The 24,918-nt window shown below is 44.7% G+C and overlaps 1 protein-coding gene across 6 annotated transcripts in view; it reads right to left on the bottom strand.

Annotated features, from left to right (window-relative positions):
• Positions 1-24,918, bottom strand: part of PRDM16 (PR/SET domain 16) — a 301,216-nt gene that overhangs the window by 191,062 nt on the left and 85,236 nt on the right. The gene's annotated exons all lie outside the window — the stretch shown is intronic.

The raw sequence follows: 24,918 nt of genomic DNA, 5'->3' as shown, positions 1-24,918 counted from the left end.
AGGTGTAACAGCATCACTGCTTTGCAATCACTGAATCCTGGAGTGCTTCAGGCTGGAAGGGACCTTAAAACCATCCAGTCCCACCCCCTGCCATGGGCAGAAACACCTTCCACTATCCCAGGGTGCTCCAAGCCCCATCCAACCTGGCCTTGGACACTTCCAGGGATCACAGCTTCTCCAGGCACCCTGTGCCACGGCCTCACCACCCTCCCAGGGAAGAATTCCTTGCTAATCTCTAATCCAGCCCTACTCTCTGTCAGTGTGATGCCAATTCCCCCTTGCTCTCAAATGAAAACCCTGGACACACAGATGGCAACAAAGTTTGGAGGTTTTTCCAAGGGGAATCAATTTCTAAGCAAAGCCATCCATATAATGAAAACGGTGTTTTCTCATCCGAAAAGCAAAAAACAGTGGTGGCGGGGGAGCAAAACATGAAAGGGGGAAAAGAAAAACACCATTTGTCACCCAACAGAAGAAGCTGGAGTATTTTGGGAGCAGATTTGCCCTGTCTCCAGGAGGCAGCAGGGGCGTGCCCAGCAGCTCCCGCCACGATAACAAACCCAACAACCGCCGCTTTGTGGGGCACAGTCAGTGCCTGGCCACCGATGTCACCAGGGGGGAGCAGCACCCCACCAAAGTGACACTTTTCACTGGCTCCCAGCTAGGAACCATCAGGGAAGAATAGCTGGAAAAGCACGGCTCGACTTGAGGTATTTATAATTCATCTCCCTGCTAACCTCAGAATGCACCTTCTGTCTGCAAGACACATCTCCCCCTCTATTTCTTTTTTTTTTTTTTTTTTTTTATGCCTAATAAAGATTTTCCGGAGTTCATGCCTAAGAAATCTGGTGGCAGACTCGACTAAAGAGGAGGATTTTGATTCCTCTGCCAACATTTTTTTGCTCCAGTTTTTGGAGGAGAACAGGGAGCTGCCTGCTGCAGTTGACATGGGTTTCCTCTGCTAGAAAGTGCAGCCCTCCCTACTCAAACATGTCACCAAAACCAAGCTTTCATGAACATGAGATACTCCATCATCCTGAAAATATTTGTGGTTGCAGTAAATGTTTTCTCACCCAGTATTAGCAAGTCAAATTATTTTCTGCTCTATGATTAGCCTCTTTTGCACTTAAGGAACAGGAATTCCAACTGAGTTGAAGAGCAAAACTGGCTTATTGGAGCACAACCTGTGAAAATTTCCAGAGGATACAAGTAAAGTATAAAGATACCTTACTACTGAACACTGTTAATTTAATTTCTTCTGTGGGACAACCAGGACAGTTCTGATTAAATTTTAATTAAAAGTGAAGCTGATCCTTCCCCTGACTGACCTCATATTTTAAGAGGAATCATCAAAAGACAGGTAAATGTGTCTTTTCAGTTGTTAAATGACCAGGGACTGGCAACAGGCACAAAATGACAATGAAACAACAATTTCAGGTCACGCTGGGTCTGATACCAGAGATTCCAGGTGGCATCTGTGGGAGCTGAATCCCAGCCAGGCAGAACGTTGGGTTCCTCAGCACGTCCCAGTGCTGAGTTCAACAAATTGTGCCCAGCATTGATTAGCAGCCAGAGAAAATCCCAGCCGTGCCCAAACCTGGCTCCTTTTTTGGGCACTGCCTGGGGGATTTCACAGAATCACTGAGGTTGGAAAAGACCTTTGGGATCATCCAGTCCAAGCTGGGACTGATCCCACCTTGTCACCAGCCCAGGGCACTGAGTGCCACCTCCAGGCATTCCTTGGACACCTCCAGGGATGGTGACACCAGCACCTCCCTGGGCAGCCCCTGCCAAGGCCTGAGCACCTTTTCCATGGGGAAACTCCTGCTGGTGTCCAAGCTGAGCCTCCCCTGGCCCAGCCTGAGGCTGTTCCCTTCCCTCCTGTCCCTGTTCCTGGAGCAGAGCCTGACCTGGGGCTGTCCCCTCCTGTCAGGGAACTGTGGAGAAAACAGGTCCCCCTTGAGCCTCCTTTTCTCCAGGCTGAGCCCCACAGGTGAGCGAGTTGATGTTCTCCACAGGTTGAGTTTATTCCATGGATTTAGGGGAATCCGACAGCTGGGGCTCAGTTTTGATTATTGCACAAAATTTTCTAGATTGTCCCCACTGAACCCCTTCTCCCCTGTGGGGCTCCTCTCAACATTATCCCAAATATCCTACCACTGGTTAAGTTATAAAAACACATTAAAAAAACCCAAAAAAACAGAGAACATCTCATTTTCCAGGAACAATCCCCAGTTCTCCTGAGCTCCATCCCAACTCAGCTGGGGGCCGTGGTGACAACAGTGACAACCACGCTGCCCCACATCTGCCCCTCTGGAATGCCTGCCTGGGTGAAAAGCAGCACAGAAATACAACTTGACCTTATTGTTATTGTCATGAAACTAAAATTAGTCCCTCAAAGCTCCCCGGCGAAATGACTCGATAAAAAGGCTCATTGAAAGGTTGTTTCCACAGATAATCAGATATGGGCAGACGCTGAAAATCTGTGTGACACCAATGAGGGGCTGGCAACAATGAGAGGGATGCTTTAGTGGTGGTGAGAGACCTCATGAATAATCTATTTAGCAGCTGTAATGAAAGCAAAAGCAAGGCTGATGTTAAAGGAAATGGTGGTAGGGGAAATAATGTGTTAGGTTTTGGGGTGGGTTTGTTGTATTTGGGGTTTAATATGTTTGTTATTATTTTTATTATCATTATTGTCATTAGTTCTGTTTTAATTATTGTTGCTGTTAGAGATCTAATTCTGCTGTGGAAATACCCAATTATCTAAAATGATTGAGCATTTTTTTACACTCACAGATTGCAAAGAGCTTCTTTGACTTTTACATTTAAAGATGATCCCAAGAATTAATTTCTATTGTTCAGGCAGTGCCTGATCACCAGCACAATCTTGAGTTTCACTAACCTGGGTAATTCAACATTTGTGTGAAACCCAGGTATTTTTATTTTCTAAGCAAGGAGGAGAATGACAGCCACCCACTGAACAGAACCTCGAGCCTCAGGCCCAAAGGAAATATCCAAGCAGAACAGTAGAAAATACAAATATTCAGAGAGAACTCTGTAGCTAAGAATGGCTAACACAGGCACAGACAAACAGGTGCTTTTTCCTTAGGGATTAACTGGGTGTTGGAAGGGTTTTTACACCATTATCCAAACTTTGCAGCTCACTCCTACCTGTGAGTTTACAATCACATGTAAGTATTAAAACCTCCATGTTGTCTAGAATTGCTTGTTAAGTGGTAGTAGTAATAATAATAATAATAAATTATTATTATCAGGAAAATATTAATTAGTCCAGGACTTCCTGGGATTTGTTTCCATCTTCTAGCTTAACAGAAAGAGCAGTGGGGTGACCTCAAACATCTTTTCCAGCCCAAAGAGGGACATCACCACCACCTTTACAGGTCCTTGGATGTCCTGAGGTTCCTGAAGTGTGTGATTTCCCTTTAGAAACATTACCCAGGGAAGAAAATAAACTAGCCAAACCAAACCAAACCAAACCAAACCAAACCAAACCAAACCAAACCAAACCAAACCATTCCTGATACAATGGATACAATGATACAGGTAAAATTGGAGCACTTTGAGCAATACCTTGAGGGGCACTGAGCAGCCTGTTCTAGTGGGAGCTGCTGATGGCAGTGGGGTTGGATAATTTTTTGGATAATTGGATAATTTTTTAGATAATTGGATAATTTTTAAGGTCAGTCCAACCCAAGGCATTCTCCGATTCCATGATTCTTTATTTCACACCTCCAGTAAACAAAATCACCTACATTTCTAACTCTGGGGTGACAGGATTCAGTCTCCATTTCTATGGACTCAGGCTAAAAATAAAGTTATTTTTCTGACCTTTTTGTAGGCCAGAGGAGCTGGATCAGATCATGAAAACCCAGCCCTGCTCGAGCAAGAAGGAAATATTCCCATTAATGATGTGCTTAACTACTGCTGCCAGAGTTCATCACCTCGGGGTGCTGTGCTGCTCATCTCACATTAATTCAGGTGAATCCTGAGGAATTCCTGCCCTCCATCCTGCCTTAACCCCCTGGGAATTCTGCAGGGGCCTCGCTGCTCATCCCTCTGTGCCCTGCACCGGGCAGGAGCTGACAGCAGGCACAGCGCAGAGCTTGGCAGACACGACCCGAAATCACAAAGGACCTTGGAAAGCCCAAGGAGAACCCACCCCAAAGTGCCTCCAGCACAGAATGATCCCAGTGGTCAGATTGCCACCTGATGGCCACAGCTGAAATACAATGGGAAATCCCAAATCCAGGCCCTGCTCTGCTGTATCTGCCTGGCAGGACCAGCCCAAAACTTCAGCTTTTCCTCAAAGTGGTGGGAACTGTTGGTGTCAGTCAGGTCTGGATCCAGTCCTGGCACTCCTGAGTTCTGGGAGTGTCTAAGTCCTCTAAATTCTACATGAAATAAGAATTCTCCCTAAACTTTCACCCCCCTCATGGATCCACACCTTCTTTCCCAGCTTTTTCTCCCTGCTGGGTGCAAACCTGAACCTGCAGCCAGGGAAATGCCTGAATTCCCAGGGGGGTGTCACTTCTGGGTGCTACAAACATCAGGCACATATTCCTTAGCCTTGTGTGATGAGGGAAATGTGCCTTTGTGGGTTGGATAGTGCAACACCCTCTCTGGAAGTTGGTGTGAAATACTCGTGCCAGAAAAGATGCAAATTAGTGACAAAATGTCAGAAGAGGAATTATTCCTCTTCCATTAAGGATGGGGTAGAAGCATTAAGTGCTTCGAGGCCATAAAAATGGCTTTTTCCTCATCCATGGACAATATTAATGAGAATGCTGTAAGGAAAGGACTACAAACAATCAGTTGTTTGAGATTCTCAAGCCAGTTCTCAATTTTTTCATCCCATTCATTGCAAGAACCTTTCTCCTCCACCTCCATCCAACGTTTACTGGTGGATATTGATCTGAAATCAACACATCCAGCACCCAAACCAGAGCCTGGCCATGGCTGGGACCAGGTCCTCAGACTGCAGAGGATGCTCTGACAGCTTTCCCCATCACCTCTGACTGCTGCCAGAGCGAGAGGAAATTCTGCTTTAAATGGCTATTGGGAAATGTCTTTTTTTCCTCTTTTGTTCACTCACAAAACCCCTTCATTTTCACGAATTTTACAGTTGGAAAAAAGGCTTGGGCAATAAATATCCAGGCAGGGAAGTGGCCACGAGTGGGAAGTGGTTTTGCCCCGTGCCACGGTGCCAGGGGAATGTCAGAGGAGCTGTTTTTACCTTTGAGAAATGGGGTTTGCTCACACAAACATTTACTTAATTCTTCACTTCATTGGGCACTTCTGCTACAACTTGCTGTGGTTTTGCCAACTTTTCTGAGCATGTCTAGAGATACCAAACTTGGAATTCTGGTGTTTGTCCCTTCATATTCCTGAATCTTGGACCTTTAACACCACCTGACACTGACACAGCAAGCACCTCAGATTATTTCTCAGTGGAATAATATTTTTTCTCTCTTAGATTACTCATATTGAGAGCTTCTCACAGCTCCCTGACACCTGAGAAAACCCAAAATGTTATGATTAAAAGGAATTAGGGACAATCAAAATGGCTGTGGGTGAGATCTGGTCTTCCTTGTTCCCTGTTCAAGCTGGAATGGTGGCACAGTTGTGACAGAACGAGTCACAGGTCACAGCTTTGTCCTGCTGACAAGTTAAATTCCATTAAATAGGTGTGCATGGAAAATTCTGACCCTGCCAACCTCAAATTGTTGGATATTCAGTCAGGTCTGAGCTGATCCCACAACAAACCCACCAGCCCAGCCCCAGCAGATACCCAAACTCCACTCTCAGCTTGTTTCCCTTCAAACACTAATGTGGGCAATGGATTTATAGAAAACTCAATAGAAACATTTCTATTTCCTTTAACAGAAATGTTTCCATTTCTCTTCCACACTACAAAGCACAGAATTTTGGGAATGCTCAAGAAGCAGGAAGATACTGATGGGGTAAACAGGATTCTGGAGGTGATTCCTCAGGTACCCATCCCAGCTGCTCCAAACTCTGCTGGCCAAGCTCCCTGCACCCCCGTGACAGCCCCAAACACTCACATTTGCCAGGCCACACACAGAAAATTTTATTTATAGCTTCCATTGAAAGGAAATCTGAAGGAGCCACAAGTTTTAGCACATCCCTGTGTAAGATTCCAGACAGGAACCAGCTCTGAGCATTCCCAGCACAGGAACCTGCCCCGGGTACTGCCGTGTCTGGCTCTGCTGCCCAGATCTTTGCAGCTGGAGTTTAAGGACAAAATACATGGAACTTCCCTGCCTCTGGCTGATGCAGAACTGCTGCAGAACACATTAAAAACCCAATTTTCTGCTGAAGAACACTCAGAACTGCAGAGACAGTGAGGGATGAGGCAGGAGGGGGAGGCCGGACGAGGAAAAGGAAGAAAGACTCTCATAAAAATGAAACCCTTGGAAACGCAGCCCCTTTCCCGTGCTTACTTTGTATATTCATTTTTCAAGTTTCACGTTTATGCCCTGCTTTGTCTTAGCTGGAACTGCACCTCTCAAAGCAGCTTCAAGTCCTCTGGTTAAAAAGAAACAGAAAGCAGATCCGAAAGGAGCAGCGAGAGCAGATGAGGACTGAGCAGAGTTAATCGGGGGCATTTTTCAATAAACCTTCTAAAAGCAGTTGCTGCAGAATTTGGCTGTGAGTAGAACAGGTATTAAGGATTTCAAGTACCTTTGGTTTTAAGCAAAAAAAAAAAAAAAATTAAGTGTTTTCTTTTATTAAGGGATTTCTGCTGGCAGAAATGAAGAATAAAGCTCGAAACAGTATTTCAGTGTGTTCCTTAATACCCATTTTCCTCTAGTAAAACCAGCAGGGAAAGTGTCCAAATTACTCTGCTCTAAATGCCAGTATTATATTTCCAGTAAAAGTCTGGTTCAACCAGGCATCAAAAATATTTCCACATAAGATCCTTTTAGAATCAAACTCTGCAGAGAATGTTGTTGTTCTTGTGTGTTGTCCGTAACTTTGCTTCACCTGATCTCCCCAAATCCACAATTCTGTTTTGTATTTGAATTTAAGCTGACAATTTTACAATTTGTGCTATGTCCAAATATTGATTTGATTCATATTTGGATGCAGCAGATAAAGTTGGTTCTTTTAAGCAAAAAAAAAAAAAAAAAAAAAAAAGCCACCAAAACAAACCAAAAAAGCTCTGCTAGCTTACTATTGAAGGTGCTGGAAAAAAATACCAGCCTTTGGGATTTCTGTCTCTGAATATTTATGAGATAAAAGCTCCAGTAAAGTGTCATGAGATATGCACATTGAATTACCAGAGTGGTAACAAACATTTGGGGAGCAGTAACACAACAGCAAAAAAATCCAGGGAAGGGAGGAAAGCCTGGAGAAAAGCTCCACTCGGTGCAGAAAAATCGTCATTGCTTTGCAGTGGTTTGCTTATTTTTGCTCCAAAATCCCTCCCCTTTAAAAAATCTATAGAAACGCTCCAACCCCGCTGCAAACGCAGCAAAGTGGAACTTTGGAAACGACCGCGATAGAAAATTCTCCTCTGGGAGAAACGCTGCCTAGTTCGAATAAATAAAGAAACGCACTTGGGCTGGCCCTGCACAAACTACCAGCCCGTGCTGGATCTTTCTCTCGGTGCTGGATGTCAGGCCACGGAGCGAGAATAAAGCGTTTGTGAGCCTCCAAAAGGAGCCCTGGCCATTGGAATTCACGGCCCTGCCAAGCGCAGGCTTTGGGGCTGTTGTCACCGTCTCATTGTCATTCCGCTCACTGAGGCTTCCCCAGGGTCCCGAACAGGAGTGCTGGCATTATTAACAGGGCAGATTAATAGCAGCGGGGAGAGGCGTTCTCACAAACACGCCAAATATTAATATTAATCGATAACAATTTCCACTTCCTGACGGGAGGCGCGCAAATGTCGCGCGAGGAGAGGAGGGAGGGCAGAGAGGGGAAGGGGATGGTGCCCACCGAGCGGGGAATGGAAGGGGAGCAGGGAATCAATGCAGGGCACAGGACGGAGCCGTGAGGTGGGTGTCAAAAGCAGGGCTCTATTTTCACAGGCACACACAGGCACACATTTTAATGCCACCAGATAAGTGGGATTTGCCTTGCCCTGGCCAAAAGAAAAAATCCCAGGGAAGCTCGCTGGTTTTGTATCGGGGAAGAAACAGCAGAGCTCTGAATCCTGTTTTTTGCCTTCCCGAGTAAGGCTGTGCTCTGCAAACTGTATTTTCCTCAACACTCAGAACACCACACAGATATTTTTAAAATTCAGGTCTGTCCACATTTACCAGATTTCTATGTTTGTACTTCAAGCTCTTTTCTACTATCACCCCTCTATTTCAAAGCAAAAAAAAAATCTGTACAACTTTTCTCATCCTTTCTAATGAATCAGCCCTATATTTTTAATTCAGTCTTTGGAAGTTGCTATCATTATTTCACACACTCTTTAATTACAAACAGCACAAGCAGAATGCACAGGGGTGTTGCCAAAGAGTTTCCCAAATGCTCCAACTCACAATATCAGTAAAACCAAGACGTTTTAGCACAGGCCCCACTGGGTCACTGAGCCAAGTCCTCCCTGAGCTTTGAACAAACAAATGAGTTTTTCACTCAAAGACACCTTTTTGCAGCAGCCTCCAAGTCCAGATGGGCGCAGAAATGTTTCTCCCAGACCTGGAAGTGAAGATCTGAGTGAAAACCCCTCCTGGCACAGATGGAGCTGCCCGAGCTCGGCCCCACACAGGACACACAAAGGGCTCTCAAACACTCACTGCAGCTTTGATCTTTGGGCTGGGCTGGTTCCCTCACTGTGACCCACAAGGACAAAGCTCCTCGGACTAAATCTGTGCTGGGAGTGCTCAAAAATCAGCTGGAAATGGCTTTCCCACTCCTCATGGATTCACTCCCAAAGCCCATGGAATGCTCTGGGGTTTTACAGCCCCTGAGTCCTTTTGGGTTTCGTTTTATGCTCCCACACATCCCAGCCTGCCTAGAGCCCACCAAGCCAAAAAGATATGGGACACATCTCTGACTGCACCCATCCAGCCAATTCACATTTCACCTGTCACATTCTGACCATGTAAATAAGGAAAATTCAGAGGTCTACCAAGTATTTCCCAGCACTGGGCTGAGGAGTCAGGTTCCTGATATTCTGGGACCAGAACTGAACTCCTTTCCTTGGCCAAACACCTTTCCTCTGGCTACCAGTATCCTGATAATTGTAGAAATGTTTAATTACTATGAAAAATGGAATTTTAACCGGCCAAGTGATGACAGTAAGAAACAACTGGGGGTGTTAATGCTGTTCTCTGCAGAGATCTCTCCATTCCTCCTGTCCTCATCCCAGTTTCAATAATGTTTGCACTGGGAGCACCTCCACAGAGCTGCTGTTTGGGGCACTTTTCTCCTGGCCACTCAAGTGCTCTTTTCTCTCTAGGAACAAGAACCTGACAAAGAACTGAGCGTGTGTTTAATCCTCCTGCTTTTCCCCACTGCAGACTATTTACAAGTCACTTCTGACAGAGAAAGTGCTCCCAGAGTTTGTCTGCAAAATGTAGGGCAGGAGAAATGGGAGGTTCAACAAATGGCAGTGGGAAGAGACACCCCATAAAATCCTCCCCCAGCACTGTGAACAAACACTGTTACAGGTGGGATTTCTGGGAGAATCCCATCCTCTCCACAGGAACCTTGCACAATTCCAGAGGACTCCACAGTTGTTTTAGACCTACTAATTTCACAGGCACACCACAATGTCCTCGTGGCTTAGCCTGACAGATCCGTCCACATTCATTTTAATCTGATTCCACCAGATTTTGGTTCAGTCAGAAGTGGGAAGCTGGGGAAGCACGAGGATTTGGGGCCCTCCCAGGGCACTCCCCACATCCAGGCAGAGCTTCTCCACCCATTTCCCTCTCTTCCTTCCAAAGCAATCCTGGGTGTTGCACCCACCACCTGGCCTTATTTAAAGCCACGACATTATTCCAAAAAGGATTATTTATACTAAAAACACTCCCGGGACTACTGTATTTGTATTTCAGGGCTGCTGCATCCCCTATTTCCTCACTGCTCTAATATGGCCCGAGGCAGGGCGGCTGAAATGACTTGTGATGCCACTGTAATTTTTATCAAGCCTTGTTCCTGGTAAAAAGCCTCTTTGTTTCAAAGAAATGTGATTTGGCCTTTTTCCTCCTCTGCTCTATTCCTTGGTTAATATACCACTTCCACTCGCCCCGGGGCTAAGAAAGGTATTCCATGGAATTGGTCAAATCTCACTGTTTTTCTTCTAAATCACAACTGGCTTTTTTTTTCCTCGACCATTGCTAAGCACTATCTAAGCTGACAGTCTGAACTTGAGATTTTATTTGTGCCTTAACTCTTCAGCTCCTGCATTTGGAGCAGTCACATGGCCACGTTAAAGAGATGCACCAAGCTGGTCTGGCAAAGGAGGGGTTAAGGGCAAGGCAGGAGGAGCAGCTCTAACTCGTGCTATTTATTATACAAGGCGAATTTGTCCATCTCTATAAAAGTATTTTCAGCCAGGTGTTCGTTTATTATAACTCTGAGCACAACAGACTTATGTGAAAGTCCACAAAGTTGAAATTTGGAGTTTTCAAAGGCTTTTTTCAAAAACAAAAAAGCCTCCTCATTTCTTATCTCCCACAAAGAATTTGGTTTTAAACACAGTAACGCTTAACCTAGATTTGGGATTGCCTAATCAAGTTTTAATTTAGTCTGTCTCATTGACAAATAGGGTGGATTTTCCAATGAAATATATGCCAAGTACACTCATAAAATATCCCTCAAAAGCAGAAGTTGCAGCAGGAGCTGTTTGGTGACCTGCATTTATAAAATGCCCACAGCCTCTAATAAAGTGAATAATTATAAATTAGGAAATCCAGTATTTTTTAATATATCTCTAAACTGGTCCTGTTTGGAATCCAGTCCTCATTTGCCATCCCTACCACACGGAGCTGAGAGCATCAGGGAAGAACACTTCACCTCAAGGGAAAAAAATACATCAATATCCAAAATATTGTTAACAGGAAGCAGGAGTTAACACCCTAATGGGGATCTTCAACAATTCATACAAATCAACACCTTGCCTTAGGGTTTAGTCAGAGATCATCACCCTCCCAATTAGCTGAAAATTAATAATCCTTTATGCAGGAAGTTTTCACTGTTGTTCAGAGATTTAAACACATTTCTAAACTTTGCTAGCCATAAAATTATACCCACAAAATGTGGATTAAAATCATCAAGATGACAATCATCAGCACATATATTTCTATTAAAATTAAATGCAGACAGGAAAACCAGTTTATTGAAGGAAACACAACCCAAAAATACCAAAGTCTTTATCCCCCATGACAGCACCTATACCCAGCTGTGAAAAGTGAGGCATTTTTAAGGAGCACAAATATTTCTCCTCATGTTCACCAAGAGAGCCTCTGTCAGAACAGCTCTGCAGAACTCCAGCATTCCCAAAAATCAAAGCTGCAGGATCTCTCCGTGTCCTGGCTGCCCACAGGAGCCTGGGCACTTCAACATTCCCTCCAGGAGTGCACTGAGGGCTTTTGTTTGTTTGTTTGTCTAAAGCTTCCCTGTGTTTTCCTTCTCTAATCCCTCTGTTTTTCTGCTCCCTCCACGGCCAAATCCATGGAAACTCAGAGAACCTTAAAGGTCCCTTGCAGGTCAAGTGTTATTTTTCTTCATGTACCTGACTTTAACTGGTGGAATTGCTTGAAGAATTCCCTCACAAGTTTGATAAAACAAACAAGGCCTCCGAGCAGGGTTGTTAAACTCTTGTTTTCTACTCAATACTAGAATTTTTATCAGTCAGCCTGGCAAGAGTGTAAAAATTACAGCTAAGGCAAGCCAGGAGGTGATCCAAGCTCCCTGAGGGAGTGCATCCCCTGCAGTGGTCCCAAAATCCAGCCCCAGATGATTCCAGCAGAGTTCCCATCAATCTCCCTGGAATTCTGAGGTGCTGGTGGGCTGCACCCCAATCCTGTGAGCAAGTCACCTGCTCCAGGGGTCCACCTCAAAAGTCACCTCACTGACAGGAGCCAGCGCTTCTCATCAGCACAGTCAGAGCCCAAAATCCTCACAAAACCAACCCAAACTCTTCTGTGATTACCCGTGAGCCAGAGCTCACTAATTAACAGGTAATAAAGTACCAGTTTGGGATGAAGGATCCCGAAATTCTGCTGACTTCTTCAGGGGTGCTGCCTCTCCCATGCTAGTCCTTCCTGTCCTACCTGGTCTCCAAACCCACCAGGACCAGAGCAACCTCTCCCACAGGACCAGCCCCTGCCTGGGCTTGGTGTGAACAGTTATCTGAGCCCTGGTGGAACTGCAGGCTGGGCAGGGGATCGATGGAAGGGCACAACCAGCCAGCACTGGGCAAGTTCAGAGGTGGCTTTGCCAAAGTTCTGTGCCTGGGAGCAGCCAGGGCGCTCCTTGAAAGAATGAAGGCAGGGATCCACCAACTCCTAATATCAGATATTATTTTTTTTTCTCCACTAAACCCCTTTGTTTCTTGTCTCCTCTCCCTCTCGACGCAAAAACAGCCCCAAACTTTCAGACAAGCCTCGGTGCATCCGAGCAAACCCCCCCTGAGCACAAACAAAAGCCCCACCACCCCTTGCCACATCCCATCACCGCCGTAATAAAGATGTTTACACTTTTAACCACCGAATAAAGCGCTCTAATTCCGCCGAGCTTGTCCCCTCCACTCCACTCCCTTCACTCCACGGCTTCATTTAGCAGGCCGGCGGTAAAAAAAATTCATTAATTTTTATTAACAGGGAGAGCCATTTGTTCCCTGTGACAATATTTGACTTGTCGAAATGATTTTCACCTCTGCCATGAGGTGCGCGCTCCCCACATACATCACCCGATTACTCCGGGAGCGGCCAGAGTTGCAGTCATTAGCCAGTGAATTAACGACAATCCACAGCGCTATTAATCACGCTGACAAAAGCGTGAGCTCGCTGCTGACCCGAGCACGGCTCTGGGACACGAGCACAGGCAAGGAGAGCACAGCCACGGGGCTGGGGAAGAAAGGAATTTTTTGTTGCGTTCCCCTTTTTTTTTTTTTTTTTTTTTTGGTGTTATTTTTTTATTTTCGTCTCGCACTTTCTCGCTGAGCTGCTGAGGCAGGGAAAAAAGGAGAGGGGAGAGAAATGCGGGAGGGATGGTGGGTAAGAAGGTAAAGCAGATGTGGTCTGCAAGGTGAGGGCATGCCTTGATGGTCCTGACATCCCCCTGCAACTTCCAAGCAGGACAGACTGCAGGAATTTGATCTTAAATCCTCAGCGCTTTACCCGGGACAATTTTGGGAAATTCTTGGAAGAATGGTTGGTTTGATCAAAGCTTGTTCCTCAAGGCCTCTCCTCTCTCTCCCTGCAGATTTCAAGTATCACAGAATCACTGAGGTTGGAAAAGACTTCTAAGGCCACCAAGTCCAAGCTGTGCCTGATGCCCACCTTGTCCCCAGCCCAGGGCACATCCAGCTCTTCCTTGGACACGTCCAGGGATGGGCACTCCAAACCTCCCTGGGCAGCCCTGCCAGTGCCTGACCACCCTCTCCATGGAGAAATTCCTGCTGATGTCCAAGCTGAGCCTCTCCTGGCCCAACCTGATAACAACCACATTTCACAGGAAATGGATCCTGCCTCCAAAATATTGATCCCTGAGAACTGCTGGCTTCCAGATCCCAGAGCTCTCGGGACACTTGGAAAGAAGCTATCAGTGAACATGGCAAGGAGCCCTCACTGTTTTCTTGGAACATGGCTTCTAATTTCAAGCTTTTAAACACTGCACAATGTTTAGAGAAGAAAAACCCCAAACCCAAACACGACAATCCATAGAAAACAGAATTTTTCCCTGTGGCACAGTCTTCATGTTCCTCAAGACAGGAATTGCTGCAGCAATCCAGGACAATACATGGATATAGCTGCAAGTTTTACATTCAGAAGTCAGCAGAAACAGCTGAGAGGGGAAATCTGTGGTCCTGTATGAGCACGTGAGGAAGGAGAGCTCACACGAGCTGTGGAAGAACAGGGCAAAGAATGAATCTTTGCAATGGTTTGAATGTTCCTGCTGTACTGGACAATCCGTGGCAGGGAAAGCACATTCCTGCAGCCTTGCCCTGTCCCATCAGTCCCCAACTCCCACCACAGCAGTTCCAACAGTGAGGCCATTCAGCACTGGGAAGATGATAAAACCGTGGTGAGAATTCCAAAAATCTCCTTCGAAACTTTTTACTGCTGTTTTTTTTTTTCCTTTTTTTTTTTTTTCTCCATTCATGATGGGATTTAAGGGCGAGTTTTCAGAAGTGCTCAGTGGATTCTTCCCCCCACTTCTGCAAACACATACAGCCAAGTGCTGTGAGATGGTCATTCTGTCTTCAAAGCCAGATATGTTTTCTCCAAGAAAAATCTCTTTAAAATCAAAGCAGGAATAAAGAACCCATCAGAGATTTAAGACAGTTAAGTTTTAAAAAGGGAATTTTGTGGAACTATTTCCAATAACTCAGGACTGTTGTGACACAGCCCAAATTTTTGGGGTGTTTGTGGTGTATTCTCACCCCTAACAGATTTTATGCCTCCTTTGCAACCAAGCACCTTCTGATCAATTCTCTGCACTCTTCATTCCGTCAGCCACTTCCTCTTCTCCAAACCTTTCCTAAAAGAGCTGCTACTCCCCAGGTTGATGTTGTTTCCCTCTTACCACACAGAATAATTCTAGAGCCTGTTTCTTGTTACTCACTTTCACCGGTTTAATTCTCCTTTTGCAGCGAGGAATGTCGTAAGGAAAGCCGGGCTCGGAAATCCATGATTTCCTGCCAGTTAATTCATTTCAGCAAAACAGGAGGCAAGGTGATATTGCTGTTTAATGTTGCAGCCCCTCTGCTGCACTCCCCGGGGGCTCTAAGGGATCCCATGTGCGTCCCCATCCCTGCACCACTGCCAGCACCAAGTTCCACCTTGGGCCAATTTAGGCTCTTCCACCCCCAAGCTATTTTGTCCCATTTGCAACTTTTGTGAATTTAAACATCAAAGCAGGAACAAGAACCAGTGGAGGTGCAAACCACGGGTCCTGCAGCCCTGGCAGAGGTTCCTGTGGCCTCACACACGGCCCTTTCATTTGAGAGCTTGGGTTGGGTGCAAAAGTAGCTTTAATGTTTAAAAGCAAAGTCCTGCTTAGAATTTGTGCCTGTTTGGAGGCACAGAATGGTTTGGGTTGGGAAGGATCCTTGCTCCACCCTCCATCATCCCAGGTTTCTCCAAGCCCTTTCCAGCTACGTGAACACTCCCAGAAATGGGGCAGCTCTTTGGGCGGGCTGTGCCCGTGTGTGTGCCCAGCCTGAGCAGGTTTGGGGATAACTGCAAAATCCCCAGGGCAGCCTCAGCATCCCTGCGGCTCCGACAGGAGATTTTCCTCCTCCCAGTGCCATTCCCTGGCACACAGAGAGCACAACAGCTGCGGGGAGAGAAGGGGAAAGTCCCAGTCTCACTCAGAGGAGAGATGGGGAAAGAACGCTCAGCCTTACTACAGACCTGCCCCATGAGTATCCCCAACTTCCTCAGGGATCCCACACTGAGCTTCCTGCTCTTCCCACTCATAGGAGGGAGATTATTGATTAGAACACTGAAATAAAGTGAATTTTCCCATTTAAGAACTGGTGGCTCCCTCTCCATTCCACCCCGTTCTCACCCACAGCTCCACTCTCCACTGTTAATTGTGAGCATTTCCATTGCAACTCGACAGCTAAATCCAGGAGGATTCCATGCCAGATCCATCCAACTGCTCCATTCCTGGTGGGATCTCCACACACAGATCTACAACATCTCCTCCTCCTGTGTTACTCCTTCTAGAAATACTTTTGCTGGGTTGTACACCAGGGCAAAATAATCCACATTCCAGCCTGGCCAGTAACACACCAAAATCCAAGGTTTTCTCTTCCCCCCAGCTCAGCCTTGCCAGGCCGCAGCACGCAGCAGTCAGCTGCACTCCAACCAGCCATTTCTCTGCCTTTGAAGCTATTATTAAGAAAAATATTTAAGATAAAAATATTTTTACATTTTGCTTCTGCTGGCCAGCGATTGTCCCGCAGTCTGAAATATGAACTGCTGGCGAGTGGGACTTCAGGGTTTCTTGTAGAGAGGGAAAATTCTTATGCTGTCAACCAGGTGTCTGAAGGGCTGCTGCTTTTCACTGTTGATTTTTCAGGAGGTAATGCAGATGCATGGAGAGGACAGCACTCAAAATTAACATTTTATTTTCATTTAGAGTTCAATTCTGCTCCTGTCAGCTGCTACTCAGGGAAGCTGCAACTGCCCCGTCCCTGGCGGTGTCCAAGGCCAGGTTGGAGCCACCTGGTCTATTCTTTTTTTTGAGGTAATGCTTTAAAAATTATGTTCTTTAAATCAGGGAATAGGTTCTTTATCTCTGTTTTGATTTTTAGAACTGCCTTTGAAAAGGAGAATGAGCATCTTTTACTCGCCTGGGGCAAGGACCAGATCCAGAATATCTGAAGCTTCACTGCTCCTTATATCCAGCAGAAAAAGAAAAAGCTGGATTACTTTAAAAATAAATAAATAAAACTAAAACCAAGACAACCCTCCCCTCTGAAAAAAAAACCACCAAAACCCCAAAAACTTTTTGCTCATAGCTTTTCCAACCCAATTCTGGGATATGAATTATTATCATAGAACATGATTTTTAAAAGTTCATTTTTAAAGCTAAAAAAATTAAAAAATTAAAGAGCTCAGTGCATGTTAAATAACAGGTTTTGTTCAACATTTTCAATTAACTGAAAATAATAATACTTTTTTTAAAATTAGATGATTCAATTCACAGTGAAATCTGTTTTGCTACATCTTAGTTCTTTTGTGCTTACTCTTTTCTGGTATTAAAATCAGGTCAGTTCAGGTCAGAGCTCAATTTTTCAGCTTTTCTGAAATAAAACACTACAAAAAATATTCAAGTCTGGCCATTTTCACAATTTTCCATTTGCTGATGGAAACTGCTTTCCAAATCCTACCTCTAGTGTTTCGTTCTTCTTTTAGAAAACAATTATCTGTTTCAAAAACACCCAGCTCTAGTTCAACCTGGACAGAGCTGCCAATTTACCACTAATATCATCTTTTTAAGAATTTTAAGATCCATAAAAGCATTTATAAAATATGTAGACGACCAAGAGGATGAGTCTGAGGTGGAAATTTCAATTTTCCACACCAACCAGCGTTGCCCTGCCTTGGTGGACACGAACTGGGGACTCGGAGCTGAGATAAAAAAGAAAATCTGGCACTCAGGGGTTTTTCCGTGCCACTTTCTGGCTGCTTTCTTCCTTCTTGTGAAATGCCTGCTGAACGAAAACATCCCATGGCTCACAGACTTTTCAACTTAGGGTCTTCAGCCCCACATATTTTTCATATTACTCATATTCCCCTGCTTGAGTTAAACTCAAACAGGCCTGGAACAACTTCATTAACATAAAACCACATGATAATGGGAAACAGAGCCTTTTAATGGTTTATTTTCTTATTATCTTGTGATATATTTCATCTTCTCCCCCTTCTCTGAGTGCTACTACATTCTGGTTTCACTCTGCTGCCTGAGCCTGGCAGAGATCGAGCATCCAACACTGGATTCTGGAAATTCAGGATTTTTTAAGCTCACAGGATCAGTTTGGTACCAGGGCGATCACCAAAGTTCCAGTAAAAGTTAAAAAGAAATTGTTTTTATTATATTAAATTAATATATTAGATACTCTGTTCTTCCCTGAATAGCCCTGCAGCATATCACACTTTATCTGAGGGAAAAAAAAAATTATTTTACCCTCCAAATTTGGTATGAATTCCTAGGCTAGGATGCTCAGGGAATATGGCAAGGGAAGCTCTTTTGCAATGCCACATTTTCTTTTTGTCACGAAACCACAATTTCAAAATTTAGGAGTTGCAACATTTTTTAGGAAGGTTAAAGAAATCAGAAATTGTATCTGGTTCAGGGTGATTCTTATAAATTATTTCAGACATTCTTGTAATAATGAATAAATAAATCTTTACAGGGGTTCTACTTTAAAAAACTTGCTTTATTTCCCTGCCGTTTAAAACATGTCTTAAAAATATTTCCCAGCAGTTTAAATGCTAAGGAATTGCCACCATTTCCTCACTATTTTGTCCATATTTCCTCACTATTTTTGTCCAATTCTGTCACTATTTTAACCCTTTAATTAGGGTTAAATCCTAATTTATCAAAAGCTCCAGGTGAGTGTATTATGTCTGACTTTAAAGTCCATTAACTTGGTATTTGCTCCGTTGCTTGTGAGGCTGAGGGGCAGCCTTAGACTCATCCCTAAAAAAGGAATGGCAGTTCCTGGGATTCACATCCTATCATAGCTCCAAGTGGAATAAATGGGAGATGGAAATCAGGGAGATATATTAGCACCACTCCTGATTTTCATTCCCCTCTGCCTCGGCCTCCCGAAGAATATCGGTGATGAATTTGCAAACGGCTCTGCCTGATGACAGAATTTTTTTAGCCTTCATTATTTATCCCCCCCACTGCACACCTCGATCGGGGATTACAGTGACAAATGCAGGAATAAAAGGCAAAGACAATATTGCAGCGGCGCGGTGTAAATCTCCCTTTACGCATTATTAATTTAAAGAAATCCATTATCCCATCGGGCTCGGAGGGGAGGACAAGGTTACATAAGAGCTGGTAGAGGCAGCTGGGGGTCACCTGGAGACAGAGCCCCGCTGCCACCACCCCGGGATGCTCAGTTTCCTTGGAAAATGGGATTTTTTGGCGTGTTCTTTGGTGTGTTTTGTAGAAAATTATTATTATATACCCCTTTCTAACCCAGAGATGGGAGCAACTGAGAGGTGTTTTAAAAACTTCTATTCCATTTTCATTTAAAAAGTGAGACAATACAAGTGTTACAATTCATGCCATCACAATCCAAACCCAACTATTTCCTAATTATAATACACTATAAATATTTCTTAATCTATCAACTTTCTTCCTCTCAGTTCCTCTCTTCGCTTTGGTTTGGCAGAGGCAGGAGGTTGCTGGGTCCTGCCCACCTCAGAGAGGGCACAGAGGTGTCACCAGAGTGCCTCAGTGTGGGTTATTCATGGGAGCAACTGTTGGTTCTCAACTTCTTTTTTGCCTCTGTCAAGGTCAGGATTGAAGCACTAGAGATGTTATTTCACATTCAGGCCCAAATGTTTATTATTTCTTATTCATATTACAAGTTGTGAGTTCTACAGCATTCTGCCAACAAGCTACAAAATACCTAACTATCTTCCTGGACAAGGTCTTTTAGGGCTAAACTATCCAATTAAGAAATGATACCTAAATTATTTTCACTTTTAAACCAATAACTGATCACTCAGAGTCCACAATGTGGATTTTTTTATCCAATTACACAAAACTGCCCAAACCCATGGAGAGGAAGGTGAAGAAGAAGGAGAAGAAGAAGAAAGAAAAGATGGAGAAGAAGGAGAAGAAGGTGAAGAAGAAGGAGGAGAAGTTGAAGAAGGAGAAGAAGGAGAAGAAGAAGGAGAAGAAGGTGAAGAAGTTGAAGAAGGAGAAGAAGGAGAAGAAGAAGAAGAAGAAGAAGAAGAAGAAGAATGTGAAGAAGAAGAATGTGAAGAAGAAGGTGAAGAAGAAGAAGGTGAAGAAGAAGGAGAAGAAGGTGAAGAAGAAGGAGAAGAAGGACCAGCCCCCACCCTAAAACCTCCATCTTGCTCCATATTTATTAGGATATTCTAAAACCCCAAACTCTAAGTTTTCCACCCTGTGATATCACACACTTCTAATCAAACTCCACACCCATAATCCCAGTTCTGTCATTCCATTTTGGAAGCTTCTCCATGGCCTCAGGTCAAATATAGTAATTTCTTGTGGGTCTGCGCCCTTCAGCAAGGAAAGTTTCAACTTCTCAGCATCCAGGATTCCAACAAACAGCCACACATCAAGGCTGAGAGGAGATTAAACCCTCCTTTGCCAGGCCAGCACGTTTGACATCTCGCTGGAGTCGTGAAGAGAAGGGTGTGTGGGGATGGGAGAGGGAAAAGGGAGAAATGAGCACTGGTTGGAGAACTGGCTGGTTTTTCTTTGTTGTGGGCCACTAATTCACCATGACCTGGACAAGAGCCCAAACTTGTGTCGCGTGGGCCACCCACGAGCTCTTAGGTAGCAAAACTCCTGATCCTGCTCTCTGCCCGGGCTCTGAGCCTTCCATGTGTCCTTTCTCCAAATCCTTTGAATAAAAGAACAAAAAAATTGCTCCTTCTTCCCTCTTTTTGTCCAGAGACAGGGATTAAATCCTGGGCAGCACAGAGCTGAGGAGGGCTGAGCCCAGGCTCCCTCTCCACCCCTCCAGCAGCGTCAGAAGGGGAGGAAACGCTGCTCCTATCGAGAGGAAGGAAAGAGGAAAACAGATGGAAAGTCCTCAGAATTGGAACAAGTGCTTCTCAAACAATACAACAGGTCCCTTTTACTCCAAAATAACAGAGCCCTTCTGTGGAAATCTAAATACAATCAGGGCATCGACAACAAAGATAAGGGGGAAATAATTCTGTGAACCTGGAGCCGGGGCCTGTTTGGTGAGAGCCGCCCCGTCCCCATCCACGCAAAGCCAGGCTTTGATTTCACTTGGTTTACTTATTGTTTAAACCTTGCAACAAAAGACTTGGGACTAAAATACCCCCAGCTTGCACCCACCAGCCACGCAAGGGCAGGGATTTATCAGCAGCTCGGTCCCTGTGCTGTGATTCCCTGGATTATTTCATCTGCTCAGCAAATCTATGCTGATTTTGTGCTTTTTCATTCACAGTTTTCTGAGGGAATCTATATTGCTTTGATTAAGCTCAGTCCTAAAATGTTACTGGGGTTCTGCATCTGTGTGTTCAAAGGATAAGGTGAGACTAAGGATGGTCAGCTCTCGATAAAATATATATACACACATTATATATATATATATATATATATAATAAAACAGCATATTGAGTATACAACAGTTCTGCCTCTGATGATGCAGCTCAATTGAACCAAAAAAAACACAATAAAAGGAGGAAAAAGATCAAATATGAAAGTTCTCAAAACCCTAATAACGTTTGAGGTTGATCACCTTGTACACTCAGGACTGTTGGTAACTTCCCCCAGTCACCAATGTTTGAAAGAACTTTTAGGAAAATAATTAATTTAGATTGGTTTTTACATTCTGAAGTACAACAAGTTCCATCCCTTCATAAAAATGATTATTAAAGATACTGTTTTAAGCTTTCAATTCTAATTTCGGTGTATCAGCGTTTGCTTCCCAATGGAAACACCAGAAAGGAAATGTCTGTGTGGAATGTGGACACTTGCAGCTTTCTGAAAAATTGGGTTTCTTTAAGAGTCCAGTATTGGAAACTTAAGCTCTCCAGTTCTCTTTCAAAATGCAGACTATGGTTCATTGATTTCTTCCCTTCTGAACTGAGGGACTCAGTCAAGGGGCTTGAAAATAAGATACTTAATAGTAATTTTAAACCCCCTAATTTGTTTGCCCTCCCCCATGCTCCCTATACCTTCACAATAAATCCTTTGAAAAACTGGAAATGCTTTAGTGAAAAGACTGATGGGAAACGTTAAAAAATATCAGGCAAGCAACATCGAGTTATCTCTGTTATTTTAGGCCAAATGTGTTTCCTGCTTTTTTTTTTTTTTTTTTTCCCCCTTCAGACTCCCTCCAGGCCTGCAGAGGAGCCTGGGCCATGTCCCATCCATGGCAGATCCCTCGTGCTGGGGTTCCCTGGGGGAAAGAACCTCCAAAACCTCCTCCTGCAGCAGCACCTCCACCTCGGGCAGCTCCCAGCCCAGCTTGGGAAGAGCTGATCCCAACAAAACCCAAATCCCACCAGGAAGGAGCCCCAGCTCTGGGATGGGGGACACCTTGTGTGAAGGGTTTTCCTCTGTAGGAACTTCAGTTTCAAAGCAGAATGCATCACCTGAGAGCCCACCGTGCCACCAGTGGCTGCAAAACTGCCGTGGGAACTACTGCAAGACACTAAAATTGATGGGAAAAGCATAAAAATATTTCCATAAGCCCTCACTGCAGGCAAGGAAAAGGGTCATTATTGCACCTCAGTGCTCCTGCCCTAATAAAGCAGAAATTAGTGTGTTTAATAACAGCGCAGAAGGAAGGCTGTGGAATACAGCAGTGGATAATTTGTCAGTGATTAGAAGGTCAATGGGTCAACTCAGGAACAACCCAGTGGCCTCACCTGGGGGGAGCCCTGTCTGTAACAGGAGAAAGCCCCTCCTTTGTCCCAGCCATGTCACCATGGAGCCTTATCAAAATAGAGCTGGGACTTATCAGTCACGAGGGAGGCAGAGCCAGGTGACTGCAGAGTCCATCAGCAGGGCTGCAATTCCCACACTGGGCCTGAGATCCTTTTAAAAAACAAGAGTTCTTTTTCCCCCAGTGTAAATATCTCCCCCCCTTTCTTTAAAAAAAAAAAAGGTTGATTGCGCTTTCATCACAAAATTTTATGGGATTACATCACTTCTGCAGGGATAATTTTTAATCACAGTCATCTCAAATGGGAAATTCTGCAGGAAAAACAATGTTTTTGCTCATTCCAGTTTGTAATCCCAGCACCACTCGCTGCTGGCCCAATCCTGGATAACTCCAGGTCTGTTAAACACAATGCTGGTCTCATCACTGAATAAATATCTGCCAAAAAGATGTTTCTTGAGAAACCAAAAAGGTGAATTGGTACCTGCCAACCCTCAAACTCAAAATTCTGTCTTTTTCTGGTGTCACTGACAGGGGCAGCCACAGTCCCCACCCTCTTCTGGGTTTGGTGACAGCAGCTGTAACCAGGGAGGAAAATCCAGAGCTGTGAACAGAAGCTCATGGAATTTCTGGGCACTGTCACATATTTGGATGCCCCTTGTACAGTCCAGGTTTTGTGTGCACCCAGCCAATTCCAGCTATCCCTGCGTGTGTGCAGTAATGTCATTTACAGAGGCCAGAGCTCAGAGCAAACCCCTCTTGCACCAGGGGCCAGGGAGACAAAAACTGCCCAGAATCCCAGGAAACTTTAGACCTGAACAGGCAGAAAAAGACAAATGAGAAACAAAACACCAAAACCCCAGACCCTAGGGATGTGTTTTGGCCAAGGTGATGGAGCGAGGTCCATGGATCTGTCTGGGCTTTTGCTAAATCCTAATTTAAAGCTTTTGATGCAAAACTTTCTCTGTTTTTCCCTGCTGGGGCTCCCAGGAGCTGAGCCCAGTGCCAGGGATGCTGTGGTGGGCACCATTCTTGTCCTGGCCCTTCTCAGGAATTCCACGGGGCAGGAAATGATCCTGCAAAGTGCTGAGCACATTTCCTGGAGCATCCCATCCTGTCAGGGACTCCCACAGAGCCTCCCCTGCGCCCAGCTCAGAGCTCCACAAAGATCACAGGTGTCACCTTGGCAAAGGTTTTCCTAACAATGTGTTTAAGGTATCATGTGACCTGCTATTCCTTTCAAAATTTAATTCACAAACAGGCAGCAAAGACTAGTTTTGGTCTTGGAAAAGGCTGAAAGATCACTTGTGCAAATTATATTTATTATTTGAAGATAAAATAATAATTTTAAAAAGTATGTGAGTCTATTCCATTTGTTTTTAACACAGATTAAAGAAGGTTGAACATAACAACAATTGCACATGAGCACACACAGCAGCAGGTAAAGGAGCTCTGTTTCATGAGATCAGGTTCCATCCAGAGTGAGGGACAGAAAAGCTGAATTTGAATTGATAATAACATTGTGACTTGAGCTCCAAGGAATTCCTTCCCCCTACCCCCCCCCCCTTTATTTTTTTTTCCTTTTTTGCTTAAAATAATTAAATTGGATGAGGCAAGATACCTGAGCAGTGAACTTTTCCATTCCTCCATTTCCAAGGAAATAAAATCTAGCAACAACTTTATGCAAAAGCTTGTTCTCTATGCCAGTGGGTCAGTGGCCAATTTAACCATAACAAATAATAGTCTAGTCTTTCAAAGTTTCAACCTTTTCTTTTATGTTTTTTTTTAAGAGCCCGAGTGCTGGAAGACAGTTTGGATTTCCTCGGCATCCTCCCCCTGCCAAGTCGCGTTTTCCCTCTGGCTGGCGACCACATCTCCCTGTGAACATCTGCAAACTGCAGCTCCAGACAGCCCTGCTGCAGCAGCTCTGCTCTGCAATGATGGCATTCCCTAAATTCGCGAAATTCAGGGAATTTCCACATCCAGTGCTCCTTCCCCGCCTTTGCTTTGGCAGTGGAGGAGTTAAAATATTTCAGTTCTGAGTTAAGGAACAGTAAAAGTTCTAGTCCAGAGACACTTTTTTCCTCCTTTCCGATAGTGATTGGCTTCCCCTGCACCTCTTTTGTTTTGAGAATTTTGGAGTATGCAGACTTGTGTAATGCAGAGATTGCTTCCAATTTAATTTCGTTGTTTTGTCTTTTATCATAATGGAAACGAGCACAGGATCCTTCCCAGGCTTTCTGCCATGAAAGAGGAGGCAGATTCCACTGCTGTGGCTCCCCTGAACGATGGGGGAGGGAGAGCAGGGGGAGAAGGATGAAATAAGATGCTCATGGAGGGTCAGACAGCAATTTCTGCATGGCCAGCAAGCCCCAAAACTCTGCTCTTACACTCTGTGAATTAACATTTGCCCATTAGTGCATGGGATCTGCTGGGTGTCAAACCCTTTCTATGGCTTGGTTTGGGCTGATTGGTTGTGGTTTTTTTAGGAAGGAATTCTTTACTCCAGGAAAGGCCCTGGCACAGGGTGCCCAGAGAAGCTGTGGCTACCCTTGGATCCCTGGAAATGTCCCAGGCTGAGTTGGACAGGGTTTGGAGCA

The sequence above is a fragment of the Lonchura striata genome, chromosome 21 (genome assembly GCF_050655825.1).
Source record: "Lonchura striata isolate lonStrDom1 chromosome 21, ASM5065582v1, whole genome shotgun sequence".
NCBI lineage: Eukaryota > Metazoa > Chordata > Aves > Passeriformes > Estrildidae > Lonchura > Lonchura striata.
The sequence above is the reverse complement of the archived record's forward strand: the minus strand, read 5'-3'. Positions and strand labels throughout refer to the sequence as shown.